The sequence below is a fragment of the Anser brachyrhynchus genome (genome assembly GCF_964034855.1).
Source record: "Anser brachyrhynchus genome assembly, chromosome: 5".
NCBI classification, from domain to species: domain Eukaryota; kingdom Metazoa; phylum Chordata; class Aves; order Anseriformes; family Anatidae; genus Anser; species Anser brachyrhynchus.
In genome coordinates, this window is record NC_137699.1 from 21,182,963 (window position 1) to 21,198,201 (window position 15,239).

The following is a 15,239-nucleotide window of genomic DNA, read 5'->3' on the forward strand; positions in this document are numbered from 1 at the left end:
AATACAAAACGGACAACAAGGAAAAGCATCAAGTATTCCAAACTGTAGACATCATGGACAGGAGCTAACTGTCCTTTCTTCCTAAAGTTGGTGATTGGAAAGTTCTGCTGGTTTCTTGAACATTTTTGGTAGGCTGCAGTAATTATTTTTTCCTGCCTCACTTTGGCTAGGTAACTGTGGTATGGTTCAGACCTGGTGCTGGAGGTTAGATCTGTTCACTTAACTTCCAGAAACAAATGTTTTCTGCTCCCATGAAATATTTGAAAATAAAAAATTGTGCAAAATATATCTGTTCATTGAGCTTTGTTCCCACCTTCTAGAAATTGTTAATTTTTGGCAGAGGTCAAGAACCCTATACTTCTTACACACCGCTGATATATTTTAATCTTTTCAGGTGAGAAAGAGAAGCATAGTTTTTCAATCCTGTGGAAGTAACACAGACTTGGTATTAGAAGCATTTTCTACTGGGGAGAAAGATCTTACATTCAGAGCCTCACCTCCTATGCTCATCTCCCGTTCTAACAAAAAGTATACCCTTATATGTTACTATCAGCACAGTAACATTGCTAGCAGCAGATGGACTTACATTGAAGAAGCAGGGACAAGTGGGAGGATCCTAGGCTTCAATTCTCAAAGACAGTTGGTCATAGAGAAACATAAGATATATGGACTCCTCTGCCAGGCAAGCTGCACAAATCCAGTTGAAGGTTTTAATTACTGTGAACTTTCATGAATGTTAAATAATTGTTAACCTCTTCTAATTTGTGAGTACATAAACTTTATATTAACAAAGGAAGAAATCTGAATTTCTACCTCATACCTGTATTTCCCTGGCTGATGTCATTCAAAAGATTACAGAAACCCTACAAAAAAAATCTAAATTAAAACTTGTCTGCATCTTCTTTGACCTCCTGCCAGTTTTTTCCCCAACATCACCTCATCTTTCTATACATCCCTATATTATTTCCCACGTTCTTCGCTCTCATTTTTTGCAGTCTCAGAATGAGGTACTACCACCTTTTTTCCCCCTCCAACTACACATGAGTAACTCCAAACAAGGTAGTTACTTTACTTTAAAAGGAGAAGTATGAATATATTTTTAAGCTGAAAATGTAGTATCTGCTACAATATTCCAAGGAATGTAAGAGAATTAGTCTGTTGTTCTGTCCATTGCTGAGAGATAACGAGAGGATAAGGTATAAACCATCTGGGCCTTCTACATAACACTTTGGTGATCTCTTATAGCCCTTGAAGAAAGAAGGGGGCTGAAACAGTAAGGCCACAATTTGAATCCTCACTTGTATTTATCCCTAGTCTGTACACCAGTCAGTAAAAAAATATACTTGAATGCATTTTCTACACCATCAAACATTTCTAAGTAGGATGCAGAAGCGTTAAAATCTCCTCCAAAACATAATCAGGTCAATATTTGAGGAACATCAGTGTATGCAGAAGAGAACAGGCAACAGCTCAGAGGTACTACTGAAACATATCACAGATAAAATACCATTGCTATAGACTATAGACCTTAACTTCCAGAAATAAACATCCCTATGGTTCATGTGCATGTCTGCCTACAGGCTGAACCACAAGCAGTCCCCTATACACGTCCCCTACCCTTACTGCAGTGTGAAATAGGATACCTGAACAGAAAAGTAATGACTCTAGCTGACTTTTATGCATGAACCCCATTTCATCGTAAGATTCAGGACTGGCCTCTGCTTGGGAAACTTCTTATAACAAAATTGATGGTAGTCTCGCATGACTAGGTCTTATGGACATTGCCAGGTTACTGGACTATTATTTAAACTCAACTGTATCTGTCTGGTCTATCTTTTCTCCACTCCCACTGCACTGATTATAAAGCAATACAGACTGCAGCAATTACACATATTGATTATGCTACTTGATAAGCACATAAAGCATGAACAGCTTTAGAGAGACATCTGCCCTATGGTTAAAATTATTTTACAAGTTCATCCAGTTAGTAGTTGGCTCATATCTATCTTATTATACATACTTCTATCACTTCATTTTTTTTATTACTTTTTCTCAAGTTTAGTATTGTTTATATAGAGATCTTCAGGGACCTGTAAGAGATGAGAAACATTTGGGCACTTAGCTCTTGTGTAGAAGACTGCATTTCTTACTGATTAAATAGGAAGCTTAGCACCTGCTTACAAGTTAAACAGTTGAACAGACAGTTCATCATCCATCCCACCCACTACCACCCCTTCTCAGTCCTTTACAACAAAGGATTTTGGCAACTAAGAAAAACTGAGATGAAACCCAAGGTCACAGAGTAGGTCACTACCAGACAGAAGCGAAGCCAGATCTTGAATGCCCAACCTTTGGTCCATCCCTTGCTGAAATGGTGAACGCATTCAATACTTCAACAAATATCAAATCCTTTGTGATCCTTTCTAAATTTTTTGGTATCAAGGAAGTTGAGGGCAATTAATTTCAATAATTAGTCCTACAGCATTTGGGAAGGAGTTTAAATACATTTTAGTATTCTTAAATTGTCGACCTTAATTTCTTATCCTCTTGCATGTCCCACTATAAACCTAAGTAGGAGCATTCAGTGTATATCTGTTAGTATTTTGTACGTCTTTCATTCCTTATTTATTTCTCTTTCCTTATTTATTTCTCTTTGTGCCCAATCTCTTCAGCCTCTTCATGTTAAAGAAGTAATCCTTCTTGCTTCAGACTGTCTCTGTTACTGCTATTTTTTTCTTATTGTGATCAGAACAGAAACTATTATTCAAGCGATGTCATACTATCAATTTACATACTACAGCATATTTGCTGTAATGTTCACACTATAGAATCATTAGATGTATTTTCATTATAAGCTTTATTGAGAGATAGGGTAAAACATTAAGACTGCTCGCTGTTTAGCGTTGCACACTAATTTAAAGATTTTAACTGGGCTGTCCACACTGACATCCGGGCATATTTCCTCTAGATTATAGTTAATTTAGAACCCAGCAATATGTATGAGTAGTTCAAATTATGTTTTCCAATGTGCGCTACTTTTCATTTATCAACAATGAAATATTTGCCATTATCCTGCCTGTTAGCTCAGTGAGGTGCCTCAGAGCTCCCTCAGTTTCTTCTAATATCTAGAAATCCAAGCAGAAGTGAGCATCTTCAACTTACTCTTTTACAATTCATAAGCATATAAATGTTTTTTTAAGTAAACTTTAAATGGGGTATGTTTTCAGAAGCTCATGACAGAATAATCATGCATTCCCCCCTTCACTCTGATTAATATTTGCTAACAAAACTCTAATAGATCAAAAAGCACTCTTTTCAAGAACAAGAGTCATCCTTGTTTCCTCTACAAATTTAAGTAGTTTTTTTATTATAATAAAACATTCATATTTTATGACAAACATAAAAACACTTTCAAGTTAGTTTTACTTCATTGTTACTTGGATAAGTGAAGTGGTGTTATGTTTTGTGTTGTTGTTTAAAGTTTTTTTGTTTGTTTGTTTTTTTAAGTGTTTGAATCCACATTTTGGCATTCAGAGGAAACAGAATCAGGAATAGAACTAGACCTATAGGACTAAATGCAATCTTCAGTCCATAATCCAGTGGTCTGAATAGGACTGTAGGTTTAATTTCCCAGCATCAGGATAAGGGGAGAACTGCCTATGTTATGGATCTATCAAGTCCAAGGTCTTCAGTGCCCCAGTCCATATAGTACTTTCTGCTGGTGGATTCATGCAGTTACTACCCATCCATTTCTGCTGACAGGATCTCCTACGACAACATGATGTGAGGAGATATTATGTAGAGCTCTGCAGAACATAGGGGCAAATGTTTTTTCCTAATGGATGTCAGTATCATAGTTTTTCAAAATCTTCAGACAATGAGATGTCCAGATCAGCAGGTTTATATCTCAGTATCTAAAATTTCTTTTTTTAAAAAATATTATTAAATAATTTGCCTCTAAAGCCTTTATGTGAGCCTGAGTTTGTCATTTTGATGTTTCTGTTTCAGGAACAGAAGTAAACAGGTAAAACTCATAAGTAATATCTTGACACATGTATTCTATTCATTACAGCAATTAAATTTACAGAGGTAGGGAATACGCTCCTGAGAATAAGCTTCCTGAAGTTTGACTTGGGCCGAAGCCAAAACATTTCAGGTTTAGTACTCAGGAGTATTATTTAGAAGATAAATTGCTTGATATCAGATTTTGGGAAAGGTAGAATTACCATCAAGTCTTGTTGTACAACAATTCATTGGAAGGAACATCCCCATATTACTTGCTTGCATTCACAATAATCATAAAAACACACTGGTTTAAATGCGTTTAATGTTAAAATGTTCAGAAAATGCTATTTGGGATTATTCCAAGAAACAAAAGAAGTGCTTTCCATTCTATTTTTAAGTTAGCACAATATTGTGCTGCGTCAAAGAAGATTTTAAGCATTACGTAGCCTTAACATAAATATCTCATCTTTAAAACTGATTATTTCTGTGAATTTCTGTGAATGGGAGAGCTTTATTATTGATCTTGCACTTCTCTTGCAGGACAAGAATGTTTCTTGAACCATTGTGTGAACTATTCCTCACAAAATCCACTCTTCATGGAAGATAATATTGAAGTAGGACAATTTACAAAGAAACAACAGCAGCAATATGGACACACAAGCTACTTCCACATTGCCTACTTGAAGCTAAAGCTTCTGCAGTTTCTGAACTTAAGCCTGTAGTACCGTACATGCAGACGTGCATGCTCACTATTCACATATGCACATCTGAACAGGAAATGACTTCTAAGTAACAAAAATTGTTTTGCAAGTGCACTTTCCATCGTGGGTATGTAAACATGATTTGTATGTAGTAGTGTAAGCAACCATGCAAACTTGTGGTTTTCTTTTTCTCAGGTAAGTGATAAGCAATATTCCTTGAAACCACTGTTGCATGACTATTTTTTATAGTATTGGGCTAAACAATATAATGCATTATTTCACCCATGCTTAAATCACAACATGTTTTAAGTAACTAAGAAAAAACAAGCTAAGAACAATGAAGAGAAGTCCAGGGTTGTGCAGAAAACCATGAAGGTCATTTAGAAGTCAAAAAGGATAGTGTTGATATTTAGGGATAAATGGATATCTGTGCCTAGCATTCAAACATACAAACTCCTGATTGCCTATTGCTGACTTGCACCTATTCTGAAAGGCATCTTTGATACACGCCTCTTCATGAACAATGAGTGAAAACGTAAGGCAGTCTAAATGTATTAATGGAGAGAAAACAGCTGGTGGCACTGAAAGCTTTGGAGAAAAATGCAGTAGTGTTTTTTTGTTTGTTTTTTTGTTTTGTTTTGTTTTTTTAAGAGCATTCTAACTTGTTTAGAAAGAAAAAAATAGAAGCTTCCCAGCAGTGCCACCTGTTAGATTTTGGATTCCCAGTTTTCCAGTTCTTAGGACCCCAATTGGGCATGTTTTAGGATAACTCAACATTTTGACTTTTGTAAATATACTGCTACTGGACAGTCATACTGCATCATTAAGTATGTCTTGAATACCTACGTTACAATGACATGGTTACACTTTGGAAATACAGCAATTTTTACTTATTTAAGTTCTCCAAATACAGGTCATAATGGTAACAATACTAACACAATAAAGACTGCTGCAAAAGCATTCCAAAGATATCATTTAACAAAGGAATATTATTTCACTAACATACGACTTAGTCTGACACCAATGATTCACAGCCACTCTTAGGCTTCTTTGTAAGACACAGGCACCATTATTATGCATCTTTCTTTTCCTAGATTTCTTCTTATATTGCTGGAATCTAGGCTGGTAACAGCCAGAATGAATGAAGGGGAAGTAGAAGTAGATGATTTATATAGTTAAGTATTGTTAAAGTGGGTATATAAAGCAATGTTCTATCTTACTAAGGATAATTTCATTGTAAACAATCTCATAAATAAGTAAAATCCAGACAGTATATTTATCATTACAGGGGTTAGTATTTCTTAGCAAGCTATATTATGTTGAAAGCTGATTTTCACTTCAACCGCTGTGCCAAAATTGTTACCGTAACATTTTTGTTCTGGGGAAATGAGTGGCAGAGGAATACTCCATTAGGAGACATTTTTTAAATAACACAAATCTGTAGATATCTCATTTTTCCAAAAACATTGGTAGGAAAATAAATGCTTATCCAGCAGTTCAGGCAGATTCTTGATTTCAAAGCTAGTAAAGGCTATTAAAGTAATCTAGCTAATAGCACAATAGACTTGTTGGTGCAAGCATAAATGCCCATTATATCTTCAATTTGTCTTTGCTTTCAATAATCCCCTAGTAAATCACACTTAAAAATCTTTAAAACAACATTTCCTGATTCATTATTAGTAATCAGAAATTCAGGATTTATTTTCTTCTGTTTTGATTTCTTTTTAAGCATAGGATTGGCTTTTTCTTAGTTTTGCAATGGCTTTAAAACATCTTTGTTCAATAAACAGTCCTCTTCCTTTAAATGCACACATTGCCCAACGGTTTTCCTTTGAAAATTCAAATGTTAGTGTAAAAAAGAATTGGTATCATATTAGCAAATGATAGAGTCAAAGAGAAATGTGTTTCCACTTAAAAATAGCATGAATAGTCTTCTGAAGTATTTGCTACATTTCTCTTCCATAACAACAAACTTTATCAGATACATTTAGAAACAGAACTCCAAGTCTTCTCAGTAAGGAGTCATTCTGGCTGCATGCATACTGTACATGCTATTGAAAATGTTTAATAATAGAAGACCATGCACTTTCATGTAATTCATAATTAGAAGATGAGTACAACTGCATTATTTAAAATCAAGCCTTTGTTATCAGCACCAGTTTTAGACAGAAGCTGAGAATCATTTGTGAGCTGTGGCAGACCCAGACTGTTCAAAGCAATTGCTGTTCAGCATGAAAGCTGCAATGGAGGTCACAGAACAGGTCAGGAGGAAAGATAGTGTATCGATTTCACACCAGGAATAGAGGCGAAGCAAGGGCCCACTGTTGCTGCATGTGATGTATTTCACTTCAGTTTAAGGCACATTTCATTCCAATTCAAGAGGGGGTGGGGAGCAAAGGGCGAGCAGATTTCACACTGAATCGTGATGAATTCTGGACTCACGTATTCCAGTAAATATCTCCTTCCTGACATTAAGTATTTCTATAGCAGAGTGAATACAATGGAAATTAGACTGCAATCAGATAGCAGAAGAGAACTAACAGAAAAAAAGCTAACTGCACAACAGTATGGTTTTGTATATACAAATGTTATCCAAAGCCACAAAAATGTTACAGACGATGTATTTTAATGAAACCATACTGTTCCAGTGTTCATGCTGCTGAAAATAAGTGTACACAATATTCTAACCCCTTATTATTTAACATCCTTGGGCCACATAAACCTAAATCAGACGTCTTCAAAAACTAAAAGGACAGAGTCTGTTCACACAAGCCTCCCAGTGACACACGTGTGCACAGACACAGGCATGTTCAGTGAAAAAAATTCCTAACAAGTATTTTAAATGTATAGTAAACATGCAAAACCTGCATTCATTTTCATTTTATTGTCAGGCTGACACTCCAAATAACCCTGACTGTTCTGGCAAAGGATATCAGCAACTACCCTCAATAGTTTTCTAGGACTGCGTTAATGGTTAATCACATTTTATCGCCTAGTAATATTAACCAGCTTCTGTCCACTTCATTTTTTTTTTTTATTTTAAAGAGATCAGTTCTGATGAGTAAAGCATAAACACAACTAGAGGGATGTTTCTCAAGTTACTTGGGTAACAGGCTAGCCTTGTTTGATTCCCCCCTCCCCAACATGAGGAAACAATTTCCAGTACTTTTGCACAGTATGTCGTAAAAATGTCAACTCCTGAGCTGTTAAGACCACATACAGTAATAGTAAAATAGTATAACCTGTAAGAATAAAGTGCTCCTTCTCTTCTTCCTGTGTTACTTTACATCATTTCTTCTCTAAAAAAAAGCAGATCTTTTGAAATGCTGTAACACCTCTAGTGACAAGATTTTAGAAGGTTTCTGGATTTTTACATGGGTTCCATAACACTAGCAAAATAGCCAGATATCAACATATAGTCATCTTTTTTTCTGAAAAATATTTGAGCCTGCACAGAGATTTCCTATTAAATTATTTATATTAGTTCACTTCCACATCATTTTTTCTTTTCAACTGTTCTAAGGCATCAGTGTCAACTTCTTGAACCCGCTCATGAAAGCTTTGCTGTCATCAGGGTCTGTTTCAGAATCCTTAATTCTGCATAAGGAATCAGTTACCCAGCAAGTTTCCAATCAAAAAGGGCCAGATGCTCCCTCTGCTTCACACTGGAGCTGGGCAGAAGGGCCCCTCACTAAGACAGAGGAGGGCAAAAGGTGGCTGTGCAGCGTATGTGTGTGCATGTACCACTGGCCTGCCCAAGACAGCTGAGGCTTGTGTGCGTGAAGAAAAAAATTCAAGCAGTGGCTATAGTTAACAAACTGAAGTGATGTCAGAGATCACCTAACTCCATGCAGATTGATTCGCCAGGAGATGCCATCAATTTGCACTGCTAAATTCCATGATAGTTACCACTTCTCATTAATTCTTCAGCTTCCATAATGCTGTGCTATAAACATATGGAAGTTTTGCACAGACTTAAGCAATGCTTCAACAAATTAGCACCTGCTGGCTATGGACACAGTCAAAACCTACTAATGCTATTTGATCTACAGATTCCCGTTGACTCCATGCATCATATGACTGTTATCTCCCGATATGTAGAGTATGGTTAAACTACCTGTGATGGCTCCTCCCAAAGTTCAGAAGCGCAGTGACACATAGGATTGTTTTCCTAAAGATCATGAGCTGTGGAGTAGCTGCAGGCTCAGCTCCATCAGCTGAAGCCAGGACAGCAGACATTTTTTCTAGTGCTAGTATCCAGAGCCACCCCTTGCATTAAGAAGGAACAGTGCAATCAAGCCATTTTTATATCACGTCTGTTACTGGACTCACAGATAATATTAGTGGCCAAAAATAGTATTTTTTTCCATTTACAGTTGGCCAGAAGACTGCTATTGTTCAATGGACAAGGACCTTAGCAAAAGAATAAATCATTAAGACAACTGTAGACTAAGCTGTTTTAACAGTCTTGAAAACAGAGCCTGCAAGCCACCCATTTGGAACAGACCATAAATCCCAAATAGTTAAACAAAACTAAAACAGAGTAATTCAATGTAGTTCACACTGATTGCCTATCATACACTAGGCCCAATTTCAATTCCAAGCCTAATTGGAAGTTCAGTGACCTCAGCAGCATGAGTTCCAGCTGTTTCACATGCTCCCCTTCCCCTCCACCAAATACCAGCATGGCAGCTATGGGACATATCTGCAGACATAAAAGGAAAGATGCATAGCTGTAGGACTTGTTTTCATTAGAGTTAAGTGGAACCCAAGGCTTGCACATACCACAGAAAGGTCCAAGGCACCCATTGCTGCAGATATTCCTTGGGCATGAACAAATATCTCAGGTCACTTGGCACCACAGTGCGGGTTCTTTAGAAGCCCACGCAGTAACAGCATCTGTACCAGCAGACATCACACTACGTGGTAGAAGCATCAAGTGTACCATAAGCTGGCACGGTTACTGTGGGCAGGAGCTAGACATGCAGAGAGCTTTTGCATTCCTCAGATTTCTAGGCTCTGCATTTCTTGGTACTGGGACAAAGTTGTACTATTCCCTCAAAATCCTCCATCACCCTTCTTAACAGCAGTGACTTATGCTATCAAAAAAAAGTTGGTTAAAGATTTAAAGAACTCTGAAATCTGACTATAGATTTCTCTTCAAAAGTGAGGGATGGAAATGAGAGAGAAGACAGACAGACAGGCTCAGGTTAAATTCAATTAGCAGTAAAGTATCCTCTGGAAAGGTATATGCATAAGATACAGGCCTCAGGGAATAATGGTGGTAAATAGACAAATTAAAATTCAAGAGTCTTTCTAACCTCTCATATATATAATTTCTGAATATTTACTGAGTGTAAAAGTATCAGCCTTAGACCCTTACAATGGAAATAATAAATGATTATACCGCTTGTGAGTTAATTAATACCAACCCCTCTCTAGGTAAAATAAAAATAACACAGGATAAACAAAACCTCAAGCCTTTACAGAAACAATGTACAAGCTTTTAAGCAACATCAGCCTGGCAGGTAGGTGTGTTCCAAGTAAGCTGCACTGCCGTTTACTTTCTATACGGAAGCAACAACTAAAAAAAATGAAACTCAATGAAGTGCAAAGCATTAAATTGCATCTTCTACTTGTAAGATGCTTTTACCAAAACATTCAGCCACTTCAGCAACAATCTCATCCAAACTACAATATTTGAGGTAAATGGTGTGAATAGAAACTTTCAGTACTACACTAGGCATTTTCACAGATTGGCCAAAAACACTGAGCTTCTGCACAGTTGACTTAATCCCTAGAGCAGTAAACTTGCTGGAAGCATACCTGCTTGTAGGTACAGAGACAGGTTAAGAGACACTGCCTTTTAAACCACATGATAAACACAAAGCCAACAATTTCAGTGATGTTTTTGTGTAAGTCCCAGTTCTTTTGACAGTGAAAATATTCTCCCTCTGCCCCGCCCCCCACAAACAACTAATACACAAGGAGCAAATAGACCCCCCAAAAGCATAAAGAAATATCTGAACATTTCCCAAGTGTTTTTCATATTAACTATTTGTCCATGTGAGAAAAAATGTCCCCAAAGATAATGGATAAGAGTCTCATAAGTCTCAAGTGTCCTTTTTTTTCCCTAGAGAATGGCACAAACACAGTTTTGGACACTTTTAATTGCCTTTTCCATCTTAATTTGTTTCAGTCCCACCCTCCCTTCCTAACCAAGGTTCTATATTAAATTATAACAAGACAGTTGGAAAAAAATACAGTAATGAACTGAGCATTTAAAAATTGTAAAAACAGATTGATACGTACGCAACTCAAGTCCTGAAAAGGACTGTGTGGCCTGACAATTTGTACTTTCTGTGGGGGATTACTAAGGATTATATGTAATTAGCTGTAATTGCACATTATTTTTCCTAAGTTTAAATAAAAAGACAGACAACTGATATGGATAGTTTGGTTTCTAATGACATTTTGTCCCCTGTATCTTCAAAATTTCTACTTTTACAGTAAGGAAAGTGATTATGAAAAAACTTCTGGGATTTCTGGAGTGCAAGTAGCAAGACTCAGAACAATTATCAGAACAACCGATCTCAAAGACAATGCTGTAAAAGCCTGTCTGCTTGCTTAATGATGACATAAAATGAACTGTGTTTCCTGTCAGCAGAAAGATCGTGAATTTGATGTTTCAAAAGGACTGCAAGACAATGAATATTTTTTGTATTGCCATTTATTGACATCAGAGTGCCCTATCAGTCTCTCCAAAATTGGAGGGACTCAATTCTTTAGTATTGTGTAATTCAAGGATGAGAAGGTTGACAACAATGTTTTTGAAAATATATTTTGTCTAGTTTTAGAAGAGGCATTTAAATACAAAATATCTTTTTGGATGTCTTGACACAAAATAAAGAAAAATCTGAAATGCAAACAACATCCTTTTTATGAGATATTAAAAAAATAATGATGGTTTAAAAGAAAAAACAACAGCATATCTTTCACATTTTATGCCCTAAGTAGGTTTAAGTACTGCCTATTACTTGTCAGGAATTCAATAACGAATAGAAACTTTCCAGGTTGACGTGCTGGGGCAGAGGAAGGTCATTCTTTAAAGCATTTGCTCCCTTGAGAGGAAAACCTGGAAGGATGCTGTTTGAGCAATTTATACCAGGCACAGCAAGTCATTAGATGCCTCTGCTGCAAGTCTGCCATGATTCTATAGCCATATGTGGTTACCATGGTGGGAACCAGATCTAAGAGACTAAATGGGGGCGGGGGGAAAGGCACAGAGGTGTGTAGTTTCTTCTCAGTGTGCTGAGGGGTTATAGGCACTGTAAATCTTCCACGGCATAGCGAGAGAGCAGAAAAGAAAGGGAGCATTAGTCAGAAGAACATCGTGCATTATTGTTCAGAGAATGAAGTTTTCATGAGGAGACAAGATGGTAGAGGAAAGAAATAAATCAATTTGCAGGTAGGCAAATATTCTTTCTGGTAACTGTTTTGAAGAGTTTTTCCTCCTGATTCAGCCTGATTTCAAAAGAAAACCAAACAAGAAGTAATCCCACAGCATATGTGAGTAAATACTATACTGCTCATTCTCTTTAAAAATTTCACTAGAGCCAAGAGATTGTTTTAAATAGCCAAAACAATAGAACTCCTGTACTCCATATAATTCCTGAACTATACTTTAAAAATGCTATAATGTCATCACTTCCTGAAAACCCAGACATCCAGGAAGAATGCATGAGCTTGAAAATACCTTATCAGGAAAAGGTGACAAAAGGATGCAACAGATGTCTAACTTTCAGGTATATAGCAAGCAATACATGATGCAGATTTGCTTATACAGAATATCACCTTACTCCACTTAAACAGGTACAACTTCAATACCATCCAGGGTGACTAAAGAGGTACAGTAACAAGCTCATCAAGTGCACAGTGTTGGCATGCATGTCACATGTAACATTATCTAATGCTTGCTTTTATATTCACTGTAGATTAGAAATGACAGGAAAAAAACAAAAGTACTTTAGCCAACAAGAACTGCACACAGACTAGTCCCACTTCTACTCCTCTCAGTACTTCGATGATCTAAGGTGACAAGCACTCCTCTACTTGCTGTCCCCAAGGAGACCCCCGTCTCGCATATCTCAGCACAGGCAGACTACTACTTATTTTAGCATGGATTGCTTCACTGGCCTGTTCAGAGTCCCTCTTAGTCTGATAAGCCACACAAAGGAGATAAAATCCTCAAGCTTGTGGTCAATTTTATTCTTCCCATACTTTCTGAATACAATTGGTGCACGTGGGTTTAATGTGTGACTAAACCATTACAGAATCTTTACGTTTATGTAAAATCATAATAAGTGACCTATTATTTTATGGCCTTCAAAATATTCCTGTAACATCTAGATTTGCCTCTTTAGCTTTGGGAGCTATGTGAACATATTTAATATGCTCAGAGGACATCCTTGTATATTCTTACGTGCTTCAGTGTAGGGAAACACAGCAAGCTAAAACTCCATAGCAAAAAAATCCCTTAAAATGATAAAATTAACCAGCCTTCACTAACAGAAGCAAGAAAAATGACCACTGCCCTACTGCTTTTGCAATAAGATATATTAAAATAGCACATCTGTTGCCTAAAAGGGGGGTACAAGGCATTCCCCAGTCTCACTGCTTCTTGACTTTCTTGAGCACTACTGAGCCAAAGTGTTGACATAGTCTAGATTTAGAGTGTAGAGATAAGTAAATGTAAATAGGAAAGAAAACATAATATCCCTAGAAATCATAATTTTCATTTATATCAAACATCAGCTCTGTTAGATACATATGCTTTCCAACAGTGCAAGGCATGAGCTCTTTTATCCACATCTGGATAATAGTTATCTTTCCAATACTGCAGAGTCTTGAAGCAAACCATGTGACCAGTTTAAACACTACAACATGAGAGTGCAAAGTATCCTGACCAAAGGCACCACAAGAATCAAGCATATATAAGCATTACAATTAGTTATTAAATTTTCAGACAGAAAACAGTCTTTTAAAAAGCCACTGCATTTCTATAGCCATAGGCTTAATCTATATGCATGGTCAGAGTTCCACTGAAACTGACAGCCCAGTGCATTAAACAAGGGCCCACAACAATGCAATCATTTTGCAAGATAAGATTTACACCACAGTCCCAGCAACACATCACACAGAAATTATTACAAAAGCACACACCTGCAAGCCCACCAGCACTAATGAACTTGTTGCTACCTCCTCACAGGTCAGGGCAACTTATACACATACATTTTGCTGCTCTTTTCCTAAACACAACCACAAACAAAATGAGACAAATCTGTTCCTCTCTAGCATATTTGTTATGGGGTGTCTACACATGTAGAATCAGTATGTATGCATATATATGCATGCACCTTTAAAGCATTATTATAAGGCTCCCTTTCCAGTATTATTAGCAGCTGCTTGCATATGTGTAACTTCTTGTCCAGAGTGACAGCTGTATTTTCGCCTGTTTTGACATTGAGTCTGATCTGGGTGAATAGCTCATATCCATTAAAGTGCTATTACAACACTGAATGACTGCCAGAATACTTCCTGATCAATTTTAAAAGCCAGCTAGCTGTCATCATCTAATCGCAACAGCGGAAAACAAATCTTTGGGGAATAAAACAAGATTTTAAAACATTTTTTAAAAAGCACAGTATTAAGTCTAAAACCTCCAAACTATTTAAATAAGAGTCACAAGCTGCAACAATATCTAGGTAAAAATCTCTGCACATTGAAAACCCTTATACTTGTTACTGAAGAGCATTTTAAGGTAGTCTCTAAATCTACCATTTCAACAATCTCTGGAGTTTGAACTCTTGCCATTACATAACTTAATAAAGCAGCACTGAAAACAATCACCACAGAGTGTGATTGTGCTCACCATTAAATTTAGTTCTATAAAATTTAAGACTGAATTCAATCATCTTTGTCTTTGGTTGAATGGTTGAAACCCAATATGCAGGTTCAACTCCTTACTTCTGAATGGCTTTGGAATATGCATATTTTTAAGCTGCAGTACAAACACCATTTCAGACTTTCATTTATCAAGGATACTTGAAAGGCTATATAACTCACAAAGATAGTTACAACCACTTGAAAAGAAGGCACAACTTGCACAAGGTTGGCACGGCTTTAAGAGGGTGCAAATGTAATAAGTGTAATACAGCACACTGAAAAAAATGGGCTGCAAGAAGTGACATGTTCTACACAGATGATGTCTAACAAGTCAACCACACAATGCCCATACAATGACTAGTCAATGACCTTAATTTCTCCCTATTCTACTGTGTTCTGACTAAGACTGCTCAGGTCAGATTTGCTGCATGGTCACACTGTCTTGATCAGTGAATCAAGAAACACTGACCACCTGATGAACTACTGCTACATGAAAATATATTCAATAAACCAGCTCAAAGAACTGGACCCACCACTTACCCCATAAGCACATAATTTTGCTCTAAAGTGACACCGTGCAAGTATACA

General features: G+C 36.8%; 1 protein-coding gene across 10 annotated transcripts in view; it reads right to left on the reverse strand.

Moving 5' to 3' along the window:
• The window catches only part of NPAS3 (neuronal PAS domain protein 3), a gene marked incomplete at its 5' end in the record, with an annotated part of 615,455 nt that overhangs the window by 538,215 nt on the left and 62,001 nt on the right, over positions 1-15,239 (reverse strand). Inside the window, one exon of one of the 10 annotated variants that reach the window (XM_080592651.1) lies at positions 1-15,239. This exon is cut by the window's left edge and continues 2,278 nt beyond it; it is cut by the window's right edge and continues 46,106 nt beyond it. The exons of the other annotated variants lie outside the window; for them this stretch is intronic. 10 annotated transcript variants of the gene reach the window in all.